Below are 22400 nucleotides of genomic sequence, written 5' to 3' on the forward strand. Positions count from 1 at the left end.
CCCACTTTCATGGTTCAGGAGCTTTATGACTCTCTTTGAAGGAAACAAGATACGTTTGAGCACAGTGCATCCAGCACAAGGTTCACAGAACTGAATTCTGGACACATGTATGCTGGCCCCTGACTGATACAGTCGCCCTGCCCTCAAAGTCTCTAATGATGACATCCTATCCATCTTCTGTCCTGGGTTAGCTGACACCTGCTCCAGGGAGTAGTTCTTGATTTCCAAGCCAAATGAGACAACACACAGGGAAATACATTCATGCAGTGATCTTATGCAAAAGCATTGTTTGATTCTGTTGCCTAGGGAACAAAATCCAATCTTCCCAGGGGGGAACAGTGAGGCTCTTCATGCCGGAATCTTCGGAATCTTCACCAACTGTCTCCCAAGACCACCTTTCTCTTGCATTTCAACTCATGTACCTACTGTGGTTTCCTCCATACCACAAGCTCCCTCGTGCACTTCCTTCTGGGGACTACAGCACCAAAATGAAGGTGGCTAGAACAACTTGCACTTGGGACTCTGGGACATGAGTGACAGCATATGCAAGGACTATGTGTGTCTGTTCAGCGGGAGCATGGAGTCCATGGGAAAGGCACCCATCCCAAGGGCACTGTGACACACAAGGGCTCTGGCGTCGCTCCCTGCGGGATGCTAGCTGATGATGTGATGCTAAGACACAATCAGAACTGACCCGTTCCCAGCTTGTCACTCATCAGAAATGTGATGTGTCTGTGAAGCCCTGTCCTTCATCTAGGAGAGAAAAATGGTAATAACTCTCTTAGGAATCATGAAGTTTCCTAGTATAGTATGCTAGGCCCAGTGATGCCTACTGTTAGTCTCATGTTCCTCTGAACTATTACTGGAACCCAGTAAACATTTGAGGTGAATTTTATGCCATGCCTGAGAGGCTAATTCAGGTATCTTGGATACACCTCTAGCTCAATATTGCAAGGTCAAAGTTATGTCCTCCGCTCTCCCCTCCATTCCTAATCTAGTGGAAATCATAGAGCTGGGGGACACTTCCCTGAAGGCCGTCTCTGGCTCTTGGGGAACGTGCTTAAGAATTCCTCTGCTGCTGCCTTGGTTCTTAGGGGCTTGCTGTGTGCTGTGTGGGTTATAGATGAGAAGACAAGAGTCCAGAAGCAAGAGAACCGGAAATCTAGTCACAGCTTTGGTACAAGCATGTGGCTAGTGCTGGCAAAACTCCTGAGCCTCGCTGTTCCTCAGATTCCTCATCTGTAGGAAGAGGTATAGCTACCTCAAAAATAAGGGGGTGGGAAGGAAAGTTTTTTGTTTTTCTTTTAAGTCTATGAAGTATGACTCAGGTCTAAGGTTCTGGAATGTTCTTTTTCCTCTTGGCCTACTTTACTACAAGTTAAAAATGTCTGTTTCTACATTCCAAAATGTACAAACAACTAAAAAGCAGTATTTGTGTGTGTGTGTGTGTGTGTGTGTGTGTGTGTGTGTGACTCATTTGGTTGCAAAACCTGACCTGAATTCACATTAGTCTATTAACAGGACTCCCCGGTTATATATTCATATTCACGCTTTGATGAGGAAATCATTATTTGAGTGGCCATCCCATTCACCCTGTGGGGGTGGGTGATGTGCAGCACTGCCTGTTCTGGAAGACCTCTGCCCACCAGCTTTTCTTCAGATGTCATAGGCTTGCTTATCTTCTCAGAGTGTAGCCCAAGCTGTTCACATTTGGCACCGCCGGTGACATCTTTATCATATGCTTTTCCCTAGGCACTACTGTATGCCCTGTCCATTCTTCTTTGAGTCAATTTTCAGGCTTCACTCGAGTGACTTATTTGATTAAAGTATAATGTAGTAAATAGCTAACTAAGTAAAAATGTTGGTCGGTGTGACAACCCAGCCACCCCTTCTATCACTGTGGAATGTACCCCATGAGTTTAGTCATGGGATGACACCAATGAGATCTGGATTCACCCCAGGAATCCTCAGGGACCAATAGCACAGTTTCACTAAGGACCATGAACAGGACACTGCCTGTAACCATATCAGACGTAAAATTCTGTTTAAAAGCCACGGAGCCGCTGGATGTGAGGAAGGCACCTCCCTGCTTTGGACCAGCCTACTCACGAAGCCCCTCCCATAGTGTCATATTTGAACATCTGGTCCCCAGCTAGTGTCACTGCTCTGGAAGGTTATGGAAGCTTCGGGAAAGACAGCCTTGCTGGAGGAATCTGGACCCTACAGGCAAGCCTTGAGGTTTAGAGCCCAGCCCACTTTTCGTTCTGTAACGATGAGGAATCCCAGCCCCCACCCCCACTCCTCCTGGCTCCTGCGGCTATGACTTCCATACTGTGACGGACTTTGTCCTCTCAAACCATGACCCCAAAACCCTTTTTCCCTCATGTTGCCCAGTCGGGTGCGTGGGCATAATGATAAGAAAAGTAAATCATGGTACATTCCTCTGCAGCCATTTGCGTCTGGTTTCCATGGTCACAGACGGAGTCAGTACACCTAGAGTAATTTAATACAGAAGTTCAGAGTCTTGCAGGTCCCTACAGTCCGGTAAGTCACAGGAAAGCTAGGAGGGAACTCAGTTCCTGGGGTGCCCAGGACTCTCTGCCACAGCAACCTGCCATTCTGTCCAGACCCCTGCCTCAGGGCTTCTGCCCCTGTCCATCTCTGGTTCTTACTTCCAGCATCACAAAAACTGGTGGGAACCTGGATATTTCACAAAATCAGTGGGCTTTCAAACACGGTCCAGTTTTCCAGCTACAGTCTGTTGCAAGTTTTCTGGGGAAAGGGGTCTTCAGTGGCGGCATGGTCTCTCAGGGTTTCTGGAGGTTTTGCAAATCTTTAAAGTAGACTGAGAAGTAGCTTCAAGTGTCTGAAGCATTTATTTCCCCCAAGTGAGGAGAACGAGAGTTGGTGAGATTGGACAGAGGGAGGGTGGACTGGTCTAAGTCCACCCACAGCATCATAATCCAGTCCTTCTATGAGCATTAAAAATGATAGCAAAACTACAGTTCCTGGAGGGATGGGGACTCTCTAGACCATCCGAAGAAGTAAAGAAAACGGTGATGGTTAATTTTGATGGTCAACATGATGGCATTTGGGGGTGGCCTGGGAGGGCATTTCCAGAGAAGATCTATGGAGGGAAGAAGACTCCAGTACAGTGTGGGTGGCACCTTCCGATATAGAGCAGTGAGGGTTCGGGAGGGGGTCGTGTCATCTGCCTGCCTTCCCTGCCTGCTGGTGAGAGCAGCTGCTCGTTGTGTTATTAGGAAGAAGTCTGGAAGGCTGGTGAGGTGGCTCAGACAGATGGCTCAGCTGAGTCCCAGAACCAACAAAAAGTAGAAGCAAAGGACCTGTTCCACAAGGTTGTCTTCTGACCTCTATATGCCTGCTGTGCCATATACATCTGCACATGTAACACACAGACACACACACACACACACACACACACACACACACACTGCACACACATTATTACATTTTTTAAAAAATTTAAAGTGGCCTGAGGAAAAAACATTTTGTTTGCATGTCTGCCTTCACTTCTCTTTTTTTAAAATATTTTATTAGGTATTTTCCTCATTTACATTTCCAATGCTATCCCAAAAGTCCCCCATACCCTCCCCCCCTCCCCTATCCACCCACTCCCACTTTTTGGCCCTGGCATTCCCCTGTACTGGGGCATATAAAGTTTACAAGTCCAATGGGTCTCTCTTTCCATTGATGGCTGACTAGGCCATCTTTTGATACATATGCAGCTAGAGTCAAAAGCTCTGGGGTACTGGTTAGTTCATAATGTTGTTCCACCTATAGGGTTGCTGCCTTCACTTCTTATTGATCGGAGCATCTTTCACTGCTGCTGCTGCTGCTGCTGCTGCTGGCCACCGCCGCTGCCATCAGACTCTAGTTTCTTAAGCCTTCCAACTGATTAGAAATCAAGACTCTCCAGGAAGCTTCCAGGCCTTCAACACCAATTCAGACTGCTGATAAATCCAGCTTCATGCACTGAGCAACTACTGCGTCCTTGACCTCTCCAGTACACACACAGCTTGCGCACAGCTTCTGTGGGTCTACCCAGCACACATCACATAAATCAATCTGGTACATGCCCATCATACACATATTCTGTGGTTGTGTCTTCTAGAGAAACAGTGCCTAATATGGAAAGAGACATTCCACTATGATTTCCTCCCCCTTGCCCTCTTATTTTAAAATCAGAATTGTTCATTTTTGTTCTTATACTGTGGTCCTGGCATTATTATAAAGAAGTCTGAAGGCCTGGTGAGATGGCTCAGTTGATTCCCAGAACCCACCTAAGAGTTGGCTTACTTAGGGTTTCTATTGCTGTGATGAAACAGCATCATTTGTTTAGGGGAACAAACCCATGGAAGGAGTTACAGAGACAAAGTGTGGAGCAGAGACTGAAGGAATGACCATCCAGAGACTGCCCCACCTGGGGATCCATCCCACATACAATCGCCAAACCCAGACACGATTGTGGGTGCCAACAAGTGCTTGCTGACAGGAGCCTGATATGGCTGTCTCCTGATAGGCTCTACCAGTGCCTGACAAATACAGAAGTGGATACTCACAGCTATCCATTGGACTGAGCACAGGGTCCCCAATGAAGGAGCTAGAGAAAGTACTCAAGGAGCTGAAGGGCTTTGCAGTCCCATAGGAGGAACAACAATATGAACTAACCAGTACCCCCAGAGCTCTCTGGGACTAAACCACCAACCAAAGAATATACCTGGTGGGACTCATGGCTCCAGCTGCATATGTAACAGAGGATGGCCTAGTTGGCCATCAATGGAAAGAGAGACCCTTGGTCCTGTGAAGGCTCTATGCCCCAGTGTAGGGGAGTGCCAGGGCCAGGAAGCAGGAGTGGGTGGGTTGGTGAATAGAGGGAGCAGGGAGGGGATAGGGGATTTTCAGAATGGAAACTAGGAAAGGGGATAACATTTGAAATGTAAATAAAGTAAATATCTAATTTTTAAAAAGGTCAGATAAATTTGTACTCACAACAAAATAATTAGTAAAATAAAGAAAATGTCTAATGTAAATAGATAGATAGATAGATAGATAGATAGATAGATAGATAGAAATTAAAAAAAAAAAAAAGAGTTGTCTTACTTAGGGTTTCTATTGCTGGGATGAAACACCATGCCCAAAATCAACTTGAGAAGGAAAGAATGTTTTTGGCTTATACTTCCACACCTTAGTCCATCACGGGAGGAAGTCAACCCAGGAACTCCAGCAGAACAAGAACCTGGAAGCAGAAACTTCCCTAGATGCTATGGGGGAAGGGGGTGCTGCTTACTAGCTTGCTCAGCCTGATTTCTTATAGAACCCAGGACCACCATCCCAGGGATGGCACCACCCACATGAGCCCTGCCCTGCCCCGTCAAACACTAAATAAAAAATGCCCCACAGGCTTGCCTACAGCTGGATTTTATGGAGGCATTTTCTCAATTGAGGTTCCCTCTCCAGTGACTCTAGTCTGTGTCAAGTTGGCTACCTGCAGGAGTCAGTCGTCTCCTGTGTGGGTCAGCTCTCCACACTTAAGTCTCTCATCTCTAAGCCTTCTTCGCTTGCCGCTCGCTCTGGTCTCTCCCTCTGACCACTGAACTCGGGTTTACAGAGATTCAAGCACCTTTGGGGTGTGGATAATATTAAAACGTGCCACAGGCTTTTCTCCTTTATTAGAGATGCTGGCTCTGGGGCTGGGATTTGGCCTTCTCACACTAGACCGGAGCATGTTTGTTTAAAAGTTTCCTACAAAGCCTCCATCCCAGGTCAGGCTGTCCACTCTGAGACAGGGGAAAGGAAAACAAACCAGACAGCCCAGAAAATGACATTATATACTTATTTATTTATTTATTTTTATTATATATAAGTACACTGTAGCTGTCTTCAGACACTCCAGAAGAGGGAGTCAGATCTCATTATGGATGGTTGTGAGATCTCATTATGGATGGTTGTGAGCCACCATGTGGTTGCTGGGATTTGAACTTCGGATCTTCGGAAGAGCAGTCGGGTGCTCTTACCCACTGAGCCATCTCACCAGCCCAACATTATATACTTAAAAACGCTAAAAGGTAATCTTCTCCCACTAGGGATCGCTGCTGCTTATGTAACTCCTACTTGTTTTCTTGGTTTTGTTGACTGTCCTTAAAAAATGAGAAAGTAGCTGGGCGTGGTGGCGCACGCCTTTAATCCCAGCACTCGGGAGGCAGAGGCAGGTGGATTTCTGAGTTCAAGGCCAGCCTGGTCTACAGAGCGAGCTCCAGGACAGCCAGGGTTACACAGAGAAACCCTGTCTTGAAAACAAACGAACAAACAAAAATTACCAGTGTCTCTTAAATGGACAAAGGTTTGGGGGCTGAGGCACAATCACCTGCCACCCTGGTTTGGTTCCATTTGTAAAACATCAGGTCTCAGCCACTCCCACCACCTATGCCCCTCTCCTCAGCTACTAAGTCACCCCTGAGAAAGGCAAGCTCACAAGACAGGTCTCCCTTGCTAACAGGAAAGCCTCTGGCTGGAAAGGGCGAACTCACAAAACAGGTGGCCATGGAGAACACAAACTCAAGCTCCGCTCCTGACTACAAATGTGCTTCCCACTATTCCTTTACGCTTAAAATGGGCTTCTCACTGACCGCTCTCAATAACCACACACCGACACGTCACAGGAAATGACCAGATGCTTGCAGATAAAACTTCCAAGTTCAAAGTTCGCTCGCTGGAGTTCTGATAAGTTAATCGGGCCTTAGCGACCAGATTAAAGCTTTTTTAAAAGTAAAATTATCATAGTCACAGGCTCAAAAACTTTAACATCCCTTTGGCTGTTTTCTAAATGTAGACTTAAAAGTACTTCTCGGGGCTGGAGAGATGGCTCAGCGGTTAAGAGCACCGACTGCTCTTCCAAAGGTCCTGAGTTCAAATCCCAGCAACCACATGGTGGCTCACAACCACCCGTAATGATATCTGATGCCCCCTTCTGGTGTGTCTGAAGACAGCTACGGTGTACTTACATATAATAATAAATAAATCTTAAAAAAAAAAAGTACTTCTCACTGTGCTGAAAACATCTCTGTCCTATATACATACACACATATATACATATGTGTTTGTGTATGTATATGTATGTATATACATATGTACATATATGTAGATAAAAATGTACATACACATGCATACACACACACAGAGAGAGAGAGAGAGAGAGAGAGAGAGAGAGAGAGAGAGAGAGGAAAGAGCACACACACAGAGGAAAGAGCGCTCCTACTTTTCTCCCAGATCACCTTTTGGGTCTTCAAGTTCTTCCTCTTTTCCTTTGCTCTCTTTCCTGCCAAGAAACTGGCAAATGAATATGTATGCTTCTCCTATGTTGGTAACTTTTCAGGCTTTGCTTGGCTATGGCTCAGTGTTGTGCGTCTCCTCCAGCATTTGCAGACAATTGTTTTCTGCTCTTTTTACACTGAGAGTTTCAGTGAAGGTTATAGGCCGTCGTCATGTTAATACCTTCTGTCCCTAGTCTATGTCTATCCCAGCAGATTTCCACTCGGCTGACAGACACCATCCAGGAATCCTGCAGACTTCTCAAAAATGGGCTCATCTCCCTAGCCTTGCTGGTCCTACAAAACCATTGGGCCCTGAACTTGCCCCAAAGTTGATATGAACCAGTCCAACCAGGTGAAAGAAAATTGCCTTGCAAATTATGGCCTCCAGTGGCTGACTCCAAGGATATACTTCAGGCCCTGTAGCCCACCACACCCTTACATCTCATTGGCTCACTGATTTCCATATTTCTTATAATAATCACCCCTTGTCTTTTGAGTTTCTTTCAGGACAGAACTGGAGAAATTACCCAGTGGTCAGCAGGTAAGCCAGATGCTTTTAACCAAACTTCCTCCAGTCTCATACCATCGCCTGTTTGAATCCCCTCTCCCTTCTGGCCTTTGGCCAGCATTTCAGCCTTTGTGGGCCCATGATGACCCCACCCTGCTCTGAAGCAATCAGATATTGCACAGCCCTATCATCAACAGAAGGTTAGAATATCAGGCCCAAAAAGGGCAGGCCCAGTGACTTGGTCCTAAGTTGAGTCTAGGCTCAGCTTGAGCTGGAGTGTAGAAAGGTGGTTAAATAAAAGCCAGCCTTTCGGGAACCTGTGAAATGGACTCCCCTCCACGGACAGAAGGGACATGTGACTCCTGAGTGGCAGATAGTTGTGGTGCCTACAGCACATCAAAGCCCATGCTGCCCTCCAGGTTACCTCAATCCCTAGTCACCAATATAGTCTCATAGCCCACACCAGCATCCTGACCCTTCTCAGCTCCTCCTCCACCCAGGCTGCTCTTGTTCACATGAGGCTCCCTTCTCCCCAGCTGCTCCTCCTCCTCCCAAGCCATGATTTTGCCCTGTCCTGCTTCCTCAGCCCTGGCTATCTGTGTCCAGTCTGCTTTCTTCCCCTCTCTGCTGTGTACTCTTCCAGATGCCTCTAGGTATTCTCTCTCTCATTCTCTCTCTCTCTCTCTCTCTCTCTCTCTCTCTCTCTCTCTCCCTCCCCTCCCCACCCCTACCCCTGTCGTCTCTCTCCCCAACCTTCCCTCTAGTCATGAAGAGCTATTTCTTTACTGTACCCTCACTCACATCTAACTCTTCACCAGCCCCAGAGAAAATATAGATTTTTGCTTCTGCCCATGCAAATGCCCTAGGCCTTTGGACCAGGCTGTATGAACCTGTGTAATGAGCAGCTACATTCAATGGTTACAGACTTAGCGTCTGGAACACCATGAATGAAGAAGCACACAGCTGACTACAGCAGTCTCCGGCTGCAGACGTCTCCCCAGCTTTGAGGCACTATCCTGGGATGTCCTGAGGATAAGCCAGTCAGCATCATGTGATCTCCTCCTTATTGTTGGCAAAAGAAATCAGAAAAAAATAGCAATGACTATCAGAAAATAATGACGACTTTCATCCTCACTTTTCCGGGATATCCGTTTTGATCCAAGCATGTCTTCTTCATTTGGGTTACACAGAATGACCGCCCTAAACTTTATGCTACAGAGGGAAATAGCCCAGAGGTAAGCAGTAAGACGTCAAAGGAGACAGGATATCCTCGGGCTGGAACTTTGTAAAAATGGTATGGCCTGACTGCTTCTATCCCAAGCAAGGGTCTAGGTGGACCTAAACATGCACAGATCCCAAATGAGCCGACCTGGGGAAAGGCTTGAACAAATACATTTGACAAGTACGGCTGGTGCAACGTTGGAAAGCACTGATATTCAGCCATGTTTTAATCACACACGTGATGCTACATGTCAAGGGAATGACCTCTCAGTAGGCTGTGTCTGCAGCAGAAATGCATGACACGGGAGAAGCAGAAGACAAGCGAACAACTACCCTGGTGATTGCATAGCTGCTCAATACAGGTGAGCGCAGAGTCCAGTGTCCTAAAGCACTGTATGTTGCTAAAGCCTGGCCAACCAGCCTGCCTGGAGACCTTCTTCCCGCCAAGTCTTCCTCCTTTGATGTGTGTGCTGAGAGTGTGTGTGTGCGTGTGTGTGTGTGTGTGTGTGTGTGTGTGTGTGTATGTGTGCATGTGCACCTCTCACTCATGCTCATGCAGCAACCTTAACTAAACCCATTGGGTTACACGCACACATGCACACACATGCACGCACACATGCACACTCACATGCACACACTCCCACGCAGAAGGCTAATATTTAATAAAGAATCAGTGAGAGGACTGGGTCAGTCAAAGTTTCATAGGGAAAGGCCAGTCATCCCCACCCCTCCCTGAGGACTGGTGACAGTGAGAAGTGGCTGGGGAGGGGATGGGGCTTCCTTCTTTATTACCATCATCTTACTCTTTATGTATTGTGTGCACACACATCATAACAGATGCATGGAGTTCACAGGACAAACTGCAACAGTCAGCTCTCTGCATCCACCTTGTCTATGGGAATCAAACTCAATCTGCAGCCTGTCAGCAATAGCCTTTACCAGCTTATTAGCCATCTCATCAGTCCCAAAGGGTAGCGCTTTCTTCAGTGGCATAGACGCTGAAGGTGCCCACGCTTCAGTAACTAACCTCTCACCATGCTCAAGCAGCAACCTCACACGCGCACACACACATGCACGAACATACATATGCACGTGCACCCACACATACGTGTGCACACACATGCTCTTGTACACATACACACACACTCACACACATACACAAAGGAGGACTCGGTGGTGGGAAGAACAGTTTCTTCAGAAGGAGTGGGGATGAGAGAAAATGATGAGGGATTTTCACATGGCTGAAATTCATTCCATGGATATGAAACTGGAAAAGAAACACTTTTTTAAGCAGTTCAAGAGCTTGGCTGATCTGAGGAGCTGTGATGGTTCTCTGAGTGACTGGGAGGTGAGGAACAGGGGCTGGGGAGTCTGGGGGGGACAGCAAGGACCTGTCTCACAGTGCAAACTCACTTTTCTTCCTTAAGGAAGGAGGAAACATCAAGTTTCTATCATTAAGATGCATGAACAAATTTCTCAACTCTACTACGTCTTGATTCATTTTTTTTTTTTCTCTTCCTGATCCCATTTCCAAGTCCCAAGCAGATACTAAAAATAGCTGACTTGATGAGCCTGCTCCATTTCTGCTGCCGAGTCTGCCTCTTCAACTGTGATTCGAGTACGGGTTGTGATTGAGTTTAGTCAGTTAATTTCAATCAAACCAGAGAGGCACACGCGCGCACACACACACACACACACACACACACACACACACTCCATTCTTAGTCTTCAGAAGTGTTATCATAACTGATTTTTTTAAATCTACTGTCAAGTCAATGTGTTTAGTTATCTGCCACTAGATAATGAAACATCCCAGACTTGATGACCTAAGAGAGCCATTTGCATTTCCTCCGTGACAGTCTCACTTATCTGGACAAGGCTTCTGCCAGGCTTGGTGGCTGCTGGGCTGGACTGTTTTCCTTCAACTAACCACTAGCTGATGCCCTGTGGGGGCTTGGGACAGGGCTCAGGTTCAGAATCTGGGAGGGAAGGGCCTTTTACAGACCTCTTCATAAGAGTCCTCCAGCCACATAGTTACCTTTATAGCTTATTACTGACATAGTCATTCCTGACCTGAGGAGGGGCGGAGGGAGACTTACCTGGGCCTCACACATGCTTGATGGACAACTACCAATAAACTACACCCCCAACCTTTCTTTTCATTTTTTGTTTCCAGACAGGGTATCACTAAGTTCCTAGGTAGGCACTACCTTCCTGCCTCTGCCTGTGAGAAACTGGCCTGGCAGTAGTTGTCTTTTTGAGTAGCAGCTAAGGGTTCTCAAAGGAATAGCACAGAAACTCCCAGTGTTTCCTAAGGCCCTGAGCTGGCATGCGGCTCCTTCTGCTGCACTCCCCCAGGGAAGCGGATCATCTGGGAACCCAGCTTTCTGACTCTCCAGGAGAAGAACACACAGAGGCAGGCATGCTTGTGGGGTCATCAATAAACCAAGCTGTAGTGGTAGCTGGCTCTCGGGCCTCTAATGGCTCCCGGCTCTCCACATATAAAATGTCCTTAGCCTCTAGAGACCTGGAAGAGTGGGGTCCTTTTCTGCAAAGGTCTCTGGTTCAAGGTTTAGACCTTGGCATCTAATCAGGTCCTGATGTAGACGGGATATCTAGGGATTTGTAGCAAGAAACTGTTTCTCCCTGTGCAGCAGCAGCAGGGCAGCAGAAGATGAGCCTAGACACTCCCGCCCAGAAGGAGCGCTGGGGCTGAGGCACTAGTTTAGTATGGAAAGTCCTTGCCTCATAGCAAGCAGAAGAACCCTGAGTTCAATTCTGGAAATCCACATAAAACTGACAGGTGTGATGGCACATGCTTAAATTCCCAGAGCTGGGAAGATGGAGAAGGTTTACTGGTCGTCTGTCATAACACCTACTTGGCAGGTTCCAGGCCAATGAGAGATCCTGTCTCAAAAAGAATGGGAAGAGATTGTGAAGAATTACATCCTAGATTGCCCTTGTGTGTGTGTGTGTGTGTGTGCATGCGCGTGCGTGGAAGACACACACACACACACACACCATGCAGTGGATGCTGGTAGACAGCCATTTTGAAATCCAGCCTGGTACATGTCACCCTTTCCGTCTGCCTTAGGGACAGCTGTGGTCTCTGAGGGAGGTTCTCTACCATTCCTGGCACTGGCTTCCAAGTATCCCTTCTTTAGGAAGACAAATAGCCTATTTCTATAACCAAATACCCTGGTCCCTGCCTTTTGAGCCTACAGACTTCTTTACATTTTTAATTGTTTCCCCTTTTAGTCCAAGTCTGGTTCCTTGTCGTTTCTGTTGTCTGTAGTGCCAGTGGGTGTTCAAGGGTCTTACGTGTGCCAGGCACGGGCTCTGCCACAGAGCTACGTCCTTAACACGCTTCACATTTTCGTTTTCAGACAGGGTCTCGCTAAGTTGACCCTGCTGGTTCCATCTCTCTCTGTAGCCCAGACCTTGAACCTGTGATCTTTCTTCAGCCTCCCAAGAAGCTAAATATTACAGGCTTGTGCCACCAGGCAGTTTTGCTGATACAGTTTTTGCTCCTGTGGGACTCGTTACACACTCGTGAGGCTCCATTCCACTAAAAAAGAACAGACGGGCTTCATTTGCAGTGAGCCTCTCCATACGCAGGATGTTAGCTCTGTGGGAGGACGTCCTTATATTCTTGGATGCAAGTTTGTCTAGAGGCTCTGCCGAGATCCACTGGGATCTTAACAAAGTGTCTCACAACCCTGACTTGATGTTAACTCAGAAGCAATCCCACTGTCCTTAACACACACACACACACACACACACACACACACACACACACACACACACACACAGGCCCCTGAGCATATTTGGGAACTCTACTCTGCAGACTGGAATGACAGGCAGTTTTGTCCACTAAAACAGTAAGCTCTGAGTTGGACAGTTTTTCTGCTCTGCTGCGTTCATTCTCCATCCTCTCCTCTGCGTCTTATTTTATGTAGCTAAAAGCAGCCTGTTAGCACTTGACATATTCTGATTCTGCCTGGGAACAGCTTCTTAGGTCCCCAAGTTCGTTGGACATCTTTTCTGTCTTCCACTCTAAACACAGTGCCAAACATCCAACAACTACATGCCATAGATTGTGTCTCTTCATTCCAAAGCCAAGAGTATGTGTTTTATGTTTTTATTATAGCACTAGCTTATATCCAACGCCTGACTTCTGTTTCACTTAACTATTTCTTTTTAACAAATTCAATGATATAAAATGATATGTGTGTGCATATGTGTGTATGTGCATGTGGGTGTGCGTGCACGCGCTCGCACACTTGTGTGTCCTCCATAATTTTGAAATCTGGGGTAGGACTCAGTTGAGTCCTGCTGGTCTTGCCCTGGTTGACAAAGGAGCAGAATCGGGCTCATACTTAGAGAATCAACAATTGTTTCATCAATGACCCACAAAAACATAAGCTCCAAGATATTCTTTCCTCTCAACCATTCTGAGCAATCTAGTTTCACAAAGGAAAGATGTTTCTGAAAGATTTATTTCATAACTGAAGACCTCTGTTCTCTCCTATGGGTATATTAAGTCCTATTGTGAATTTAATATGGTTGCCTCTATGAAAAGACCATTGTTCTGCAATGTCTCGCTGAGAAATAAATCTGAGACAAGTTATTTGCAGCCGGGTGAAATGGTTCAGCTGGGACCGAACAGCCAGGCCACAGAAGACCTGCAATGTTGTTCTCAACATTACTCCAAAGACACCACAGTAGTTCCTAGGACTTTATCAGCTTTTTGGGAGATGTCAGGAAATACTGGGGGCACCCAAATCATCACACTTCAAGTGCAGCTGTGCAAGGGTCACAAGTGCAGCTGTGCAAGGGACACAAGTGCAGCTGTGCAAGGGTCACAAGTGCAGCTGTGCATGGGTCACAAGTGCAGCTGTGTGCAAGGGTCACAAGTGCAGCTGTGTAAGGGTCACAAGTGCAGCTGTGTGCAAGGGTCACAAGTGCAGCTGTGCAAGGGTCACAAGCCAGCTGTGCAAGGGTCACAAGTCAGCTGTGCAAGGGTCACAAGTGCAGCTGTGCAAGGGTCACAAGTGCAGCTGTGCAAGGGTCACAAGTGTAGCTGTGCAAGGGACACAAGTGCAGCTGTGCAAGGGACACAAGTGCAGCTGTGTGCAAGGGTCACAAGTGCAGCTGTGTGCAAGGGTCACAAGTGCAGCTGTGTGCAAGGGTCACAATGACACCAATAACTTTAAAAGTGTGTTTGATCTGGCTCCTTTGGATGACACTTGACTTTCAGCAAAGATTTCACCAAATCTCAGTTGGATGGACTGAGATTTCAGTACAATGGAATCATACGACAAGTCCCTAAAGAGGTAGGACATGGAATGGTTTTACTCCTTGTTCTTCTCCTTAAAACTATCAGCCATATTTTTTTCCAAACATTTACTATCAAATTGAAAGGAAAAGAAGGTGTCTAAGAGTTACTACTCCCATGGACCAGGTACCTAGTGCCTGTTCTATACCATATACCAAATGTGGCCACTCTCCATGGGCCACACACTTAACCAGGCTCACAGCCCTGTGAGAGGTATGCAGTTTTACAAGAGAGGCTTCCCTAGAACTTGGAAAGCTTGGTCTCGCATACAAGTTTTACACCTACAGACCAGCCTAGAACCATATGACAAAAGACAAGTACTATTAGCATGTTTTCAGAAAGCCTCCTATGGAACAGAATGGTGCCAGGTCTCCTAGCAACAATGACTCCCATCCTAGACTGAGAGGAAGACTCTGAAGACCACTGAAGACTGATCAATGGTATACAATCTGACTATGACTAATGGGTCTGTAATTCTCTATAGACAGGTGTGGTGGTTTGAATGAGAACAGCTCGCACAGGCTCACACAGTGCATGCTTTTCCCCCAGTTGAAGACCTGGTTAGGAAATCTGGGAGTCACAGCCTTGTTAGGGGAGGTGTGTTGCTGGGAGTGGGTTCTCAGGTTTCAACTCCTCCTCTTTCTCTTTCTGCCTGCTACCCTCAGATCAAGATCTAAAGCTCTAAGCTACTGCCCCAGTGCCATGCCAGACTGCCTGCCTGTCACCATGTTCCTTGTCGTACTATCCATAGTCTAACTCTCTGAAACTGTAAGCAAGCCCCTAGTTAAATGTCCTCCTTGAAAATGTGCCTTCAACGTAGTATTTCTTCACCACAATAGAACAGTAATTAAGATATCAAGCCTTCAAAACTTTGAGTTTTGTGCTGACACTAACTTTTTAAATGTCTTCCTTTGCAGAGGCAAATGTCTTCTATGGAAATTATGAAATAACCCATTTCTCTGTGGATGGACAGATTTCAGGGAGCTCACAGCAGGGGCCCAGCTCCTTCTCAGAGAGAGAGGGATGAGCTATCTATCATGTGGCATCACCATAGTTACCAAGGACAGAAGAAATGGAGTAACTAAGAAGACCTTCTCACATTCAGGAGCACAGGGCATAGCATGAACTACATAGAAGCCATGGAGACTTAACACTCGTTAAAACTGATGTCTTGACCTGGCAGTGGTGGTGCAAGTCTGTAATCTCAGCACTCGGGAGGCAGAGGCAGACGGATCTCTGAGTCCGAGGCCAGCCTGGTCTACGGAGTAAGAGTTCCAGGACAGCCAGGGATACACAGAGACTGTCACAAAAAGTCAAAACCAAAACCAACCAACCAAACAACAACGAAAACCCACCAATCTGACATCTTGTCCTTGGAAATTGGCCTTTATATATAATTTCCTAAATTGGAATAATTCAAGAAGTATACTTATTTTTTCAAAATCCAAAGCTTTTTTTTGTTTGGTTTTTTTTTTTTTTTCCGAGACAGGGTTTCTCTTTATAGCCTTGGCTGTCCTGGAACTCACTTTGTAGACCAGGCTGGCCTTGAACTCAGAAATCCACCTGCCTCTGCCTCCCGAGTGCTGGGATTAAAGGCATGCACCACCACGCCCGGCTAAATCCAAAGCTTTTTATTAACAGTAAGATCCAGGGTTAGTTTTTTTGTAGCCTTGGCTGGCCCTTTGGCCTCTGGCACACTCAAACTTCCAGTCCTTGTCACACTAGATGATATAACACATGACTTCTGAGGTTATACAGTTCCCGAGATGCAAATTACAACATTATTCAAATATGAAACCAACTTTAGAATCAAGTAACCTCTCTGAGCTGGTTGGTTAATTTCTCTAAAGAACCTCATTTTCTAACCTGAATCCTCAAGGCTTTTATGAATTGTAATCTCTTTAGATTTAAGGAGAGAGACAGGAGGGCTAATGCAGTTAAACTTGAGGGCACAAATGCCTTGGCTCTCAGAAAGGAATGTCCCTGTGGAGACGCTCTTAGAGCAGCCTGGGCTGGAGCCGTTCTCTTGAAGTTTCTAGACTTCAGTAACCAGGAAAGCCAAGCAGTTGCCAGGTTAAGGAATTTCATTTCTCCTGCACCCTTAACTTTGCTTGTCTTTGGGACCTGCGAAACTGAAGAGTAGACCCGACAGGGGTAAAGGGAACGAGCGATTACAGGTGCTGAAGCGCTTTCTAGGCCAGGTGTGGTAGGGACGCGTGCCTATAATCATCACATTTACAAGGTGGAGCCTGGAGGGTCAGGAATTCGAGGCTGGCCTCAGTCACAAAGGGAGTTCACTCCAGGTCACCCTGGGAGGCATGAAACAAAGTCTTAGAAGAGAAAAGGAAGCTATCTTGGCCCCAGCATGGTGGTACACGGCTATAATTCCAGCATCAGGCAGGAGGAAGCAGGGACAGAAGCAAGTTCAAGGACAGAGTAGGCAAACCCTGTCTCAAAAATGAAATGAAGTTTAAAAAAAAAAAACAAAACAGTCAGTTGATTGCTTCGGTGAAGAAAAAGCAGTTTGTAAAATCCAGTACACATTTATGATTAAAAAACAGACATCCTACCAGATAGGACAGAAATTGTTACTCCGGTAAGAAACATCTATTAAAAAAAAAAAAGGCAATTTTTTTTTTTTAAGAAACTATGAAAATTTCCACTCTTGACGCTCCTGCTCAAAAGCTGAAGGAAGAGGCACTGCCCACGCTGTGTTGATGATCTCCAGCAAAATCCTAAGCCAAGCACAGCATCTCAGCATAGGAGAATCAACCTCTCACAACCAGGCGGACAGGTGACTACCCAAGTCAGAAACAGAAAAGACCACACAGGCAAATGACTACATAAATAAGCAGCTTGAGCAAACAAAACCTATACAGAAGCTGTACATAGAAAACAATTAAATGCTATTTATACGTGACAAGGACAGTAAATATCCAGAAAGAAAAGACCTAGAAGAAACAATGAGCCAGAAGAAACTAGAGAGCTGGTTTTACACACACACAAAAATCTATGAACTGCTGTTGGATTCAAGATGGAGGATGAATTACACACACAGAGAAGAGTTGTTGAAAATGCATCTTCCCAAACTGAGTTGGGAAACAGTGCAATTGAGATGTGCCAGTATGATCTTGTTGGTTTGCTGGGTTTTATGCTGCAACAGGCTGGCTGGTATCTGCAAGTTGGCCTTAAACTGTATACAGAACACAAGGGACCAATTGGGGCACAAGCAGTGTCAAAGAATTATTTGGCAGAATATAACTAGCTAGGGGGAAGAACAGAAAATGAAGGAGTTCAAGTATGTGCTCTATCAGTACTACTTCTTCCATAATGAAGTATCACAGATCACAAATGCATTAACTCATGGCTTGTAGGTCAGAAGTCTTGTGGGCCTGGCTAATCTCTCAGCACTGGGTCTCACAAAGACAAAATCAAAGTGCCAGGGGCTTTGTCACTTTCTGGAGTTTCTAGAGGGGAGCCCATTTCCCTGCTCGTGCAGGAAGCTGGGGATATAAATTCTCTGTTTTCTTACTGACTCAGCCTCTGGAGGTGGTCCAAATTCCTTGGATCATGGCCTCTTTCCTCCATCCTCAAAGATATTAACAGAGCTGGGAGTCACTCCCTTTTTCCTATACTGGGTACTGAATTATCCACATCCTTAATGCCGCATGCAAACCCGTTATACAGCAGCCTCTCAAGTTCCAGGGATTCGGACCCAGCATCTTCAGTGTGTATGCGGAAACATTTGGGGGCATACACCTCGGTGCACCTTTGGTTTTTCTCTTTATCCTATTTTCTGATGATCACCTTCAGACCCCTCCTTCTGTTGGCTCCTCAGTTCTAATCTTTTCTGTGAAGCCTTCTGCTTTTTCCTTTCCATCCTAAACAGGGCCCATTTCCCAGAGTTTCCAAGGGAAAGCCACAGTTTGAGAACCCAAAGCTCTCTTGGGTTCTGTACTCTTGTAGAGAGCTTTTAAAACTACAGAGGCCAAATCGCCCACCAAGTAGAATGTCAGCCTCTAGGCTGAAGGCAGCTACAGAAGCTAGCTAGCTCAGCTCACGGATGCCCACTCATCTTAGGCTTCCCTTTGTCAAATTCTTCAAATAGGTGAGCCCTAGTCTTCAGCCACATTTTCCGCTGGATGGCCAGGATGGATTTTTGCTGGGTAATGATCATTGCAAGAACTACTGACCACTGTATCCCAACTCTTTCTCTGCCTGAATGGAAATGGTTGGCACATGCTACGTGTGTTGGATCAGGTGTTTTCCATGTATAGGTTATCTGATACCAAAGTGTCACTTAAAGACAGGACAGGATGCTGCTGTTCTTGATCAACAGTCACTGCTCAGGAACTTGAGCCTTCTCCCAGATGGGTATCTTCACACTGAGGGGACAGGTGAGGTATGAATATGTGGTAGCCAAAGTGACAGATTGTGAGAGACAGCTGCCTCCTCAGACATCCTTCTCATTTCTTGCTACAGACTTGGTCACTCAGAATGGAGACAACTGTAAGCTTCTAGGTAGAAATTTGAGAGACGTGTCACATAGTGATTTAAGTCACTTTGAGCCATTTACCTTTTTTTAATTCCTTCTTCCTGTGCAGGATGTGGATATAACTGATGGGACTCAACCAACCATTTTAGACCATGCATTGACTTTTAAGTATAAAATTTATACTTGAAACAACAGGACTCTAGGTCTCTAACCATTTTCTGAAGTGTAACCCCTTTACCAGGTCTGAACAACATGCTGTGATAATGTTATTATACAGGACACAAGTTTCTGCCTCGTTTCTGGTATTGTTATCCTGGGATTTCAATATCTGTACCTGGAGCTAATGTAATCAGGATGGTTCAAACCACAGTTCTCAAATTGGAGGTGTGATCTGCAGAGTTTCAGTGTTTGTATTAAAGTAGTTTGTGTGTTCAAAACATTTTTCCTAATACATTAAGGCATTATTCCTTTTTCCACTATGGTATGGTCACTGACAGAGCAAAAGGAATGATGTGCCTGTAGCTGCAGAGGGTGAGCAGGGTGCCTGGAGCCTAGGAATTTGAGATCAACCTGGGAAACACAACTAGATAGGAGTGGAAAATAGGAGAAGGGGAAAGGGAGAGGAAAGAGGGAAGGAGAGAGGGTGAAGTGGAAGTTGGGGGAAAGAAGGGAGAGAGGGAGTGAAGGAGCCAGTGGGCAGAGTATAGTGTGGAACAAACCTAGTTCCAAGCAGGGCTTAAGCCGACACTGTGTTCCTCACTGCCATGAGCTTATAGCTTGAACTCAAAGATACTGTCAAACAAAAGGCCACTAATATATATTCCCTCCCTTTGCAACCAGGGATCTGTGTGAGGTTTTATTTTCTCCAAGCAGAACAATAGCAAACAGATCAAAACGGGTGAGAATCCAGCTGCTTCTAGTAACCTAGACATTAAAGACATTTGGAAAAACTGTAAAACTCTTTTCTCCTCACTAGCTTCTGAAAAATAATTTCCATAAAGTATGTATCACGTATGTAAACACTTAGTTGGTTTGTAGTTATACTAAATGAACAAATTAATTTTATAATATGTTAGTTGCATCTCTAACACAGTATTACATAAAAGCCATTTGGCGAACGTCAAATGTTTGTAGAATAAAGGCATCTTGAAAACAAGACACTTAAAATCTTTGGTTTGTGATACTGAATTTAAGACATAACCACAAAGCTGTTCTCTTATGAAAACACACGTGCCGTTAAGCCCCAAAGTGGAGAAATAGCACAATACTAAGGAAATGGGGGAAGGGGAGGGGAACGGGCAGAGAGTTTCAAAACTGTAAATAAACAGCATTGGAGTGAAGCATCAGGGGAAAATGAGATTACTGTAGTCATTAGTTCTAACACACATGCACAGAGAATAAGCCAAGAGAATTTATTTTCTTAAAAAGAGGGTCTCACTGTGTATCCCTGGCTGGCTTGAAACTAGATGCGCATGCTGGCCTTGAACTCTGGAGCCTCCCAAGTGCTATGATTAAAAGCATGCGCCACCACGCCCGGCCCTTGAAATCGATTTGCAAATAGAGAATGCACATACAGAGTGCATGTCTCATTCCGCCTTTGATTACCTGTAATAAAAACTGGCCCAGAGAACGGCCTGTAAAGTCACCAGCCTGCCAGAAGCAAGATGTGTAAAGGTCAGAAGTGGCGGAGAATGTGAGACAGGAAAGGAGACAATCTGTTAGGATGGATACAGAGGTATCCAAAGGGCACCCTGATGAGCCAGTCAGCACTCTAGTACTTCAGACAAGGAGCCACTGAGCGCCTAGAAAAGGCCAGTTTCCATTCAGAGCCCAGGAGCCAGTGAGCAGAGGGCAGACACCTCTCCCTCAGACCTGACATTTCAAACCCAGCTAATCTTTTTCTTTTGAAATGTGGGCTCCTTCTCTGAGTCAATGTAGAAGAAAGAACCGTCAAACACGTTAGTGAAATAAACTACTTAACTTGTATTTATTCTCCCCTCAAGTAGGAATGGAGAAGAAAAGAGAGGATGTTTGATTGGCATGTTTTTAAAGTCACAGCATGGAACATAAAATGTATCCTAAAAACTACTTCTGTCGTCCTGAGGTTCGGGAAAAGAAAACAAGGAAAAGGAGACAAGCACGGGAGGCATACAAACGTGATGCTGCTGCTGGGACTTCCAGGTCAGTGTGCAAGCGCTGCTGCCTTCTGGTGTGTGTCTGAAGACAGCTACAGTGTACTCAAAAGAAAAAAAGAAAAAGAAAGTGAAATAAAGAGGAAAACATTCACAATGCACACCAAGGGGAAATATTATTTCATATGTCTGAGATTAGGGCAACATCAATTTCCTAGAATCTAGCACACTTCTCTGCACAGATGTCTATCTGTACTGTGCATGCTAACATTTTAAGCATGCATTTATTTCTATGTTCTTTTCCCCCCACCTATGTTCCCAACAGAATAAGCTTCATGAAGACAGAGACACTAAGTCTGGTGGTACAGGCCTCTAACTCCAGCGCTCAAAAACAGAGGTGAAAGAAATGCCCTAAGTTTGGTACCAGCATAGTGAGACTTTGTGTCAAGAAAAGGAGAAAAGCGAAAACACCTCACAGACAAACAGTAGGTATTAGTTCCTTAAACAGCTGCTAGCACACTGAATGTAACCAGGCTGACAGAATTTATCAAGCAGAGCTTGAGATTTCCAACAAGATCTGATAGGTTATAGATGAGAAAATGAATTGGTTTTTGAAAAACTGTTTCTTTGTAAAAAGAACGTGAATTTCTTTATTAAAACAACAGATAACACAACGTTCGTAAGAATGATGTCCTATCGAGTAAGATCATAAGGAGCATACATGGACACAGCTAATTCAAGCCCACAGGTAGATAATGCTGTGTCTTCACTGTGCCTCAGTTTACCCAACATAAAATAAGGCAACTGCATCAACAGTGCAGTTGGGATTCACCGTGGTAAGATGTGTGAAACACTGCAGCACAGAGCAACAAAGCAATGGTAATAAAAAGGGAGGCAATGATGTTACTGCCACTGGAGTCCAAAACACATTTCCTATCTTTTCAAATAATTCATGGTAAGAATGGGAATTCACTTTCTAAATCTACACAACTTGGGGGGGGGGGGAGCAGACTAAGCAATTGTTCCCAGAAGAGCACCTCAAAAGAGGTGGGGATGAAAAAACTATAATTCTATCCCCAGGTACTTTATTTCAAAACAAAATACAGCACAGTAAAAATGTCCATAAATAATGTGGAATTCTAAAACTAGGCAGATTTGCTTCAAAACAGCTTACATAAACTTTTGGTGTCAGACAGAAGCTTGTATTGTCTTTTGTTATTTGTGAGAAAGGAAGGGTCAGTTTTCTCTAAGAGTATAGCAGCCCTGACAAGCCAGCCACACTCCAGAGGAAGGCCACTCAGCCAGGACTATTTGGCAGCACAACTTGGCCTTGGTGGGATGGAGGGTGAGGGTGAGTGGGGTGGGGTGAGGT

The 22400-nt window shown here is 45.5% G+C and overlaps 1 long non-coding RNA gene across 1 annotated transcript; it reads left to right on the top strand.

Annotated features, from left to right (window-relative positions):
• The first annotated feature begins 345 nt into the window (after positions 1-345).
• Gm41329 lies at positions 346-4230 on the top strand. The gene is made up of 2 exons (XR_875363.2): positions 346-769; positions 3805-4230. It is a non-coding gene; the product is annotated as a predicted gene, 41329 (long non-coding RNA).
• The last annotated feature ends 18170 nt before the right edge of the window (positions 4231-22400 follow it).

Source organism: Mus musculus, chromosome 15 (genome assembly GCF_000001635.26).
Source record: "Mus musculus strain C57BL/6J chromosome 15, GRCm38.p6 C57BL/6J".
NCBI classification, from domain to species: Eukaryota; Metazoa; Chordata; class Mammalia; order Rodentia; family Muridae; genus Mus; species Mus musculus.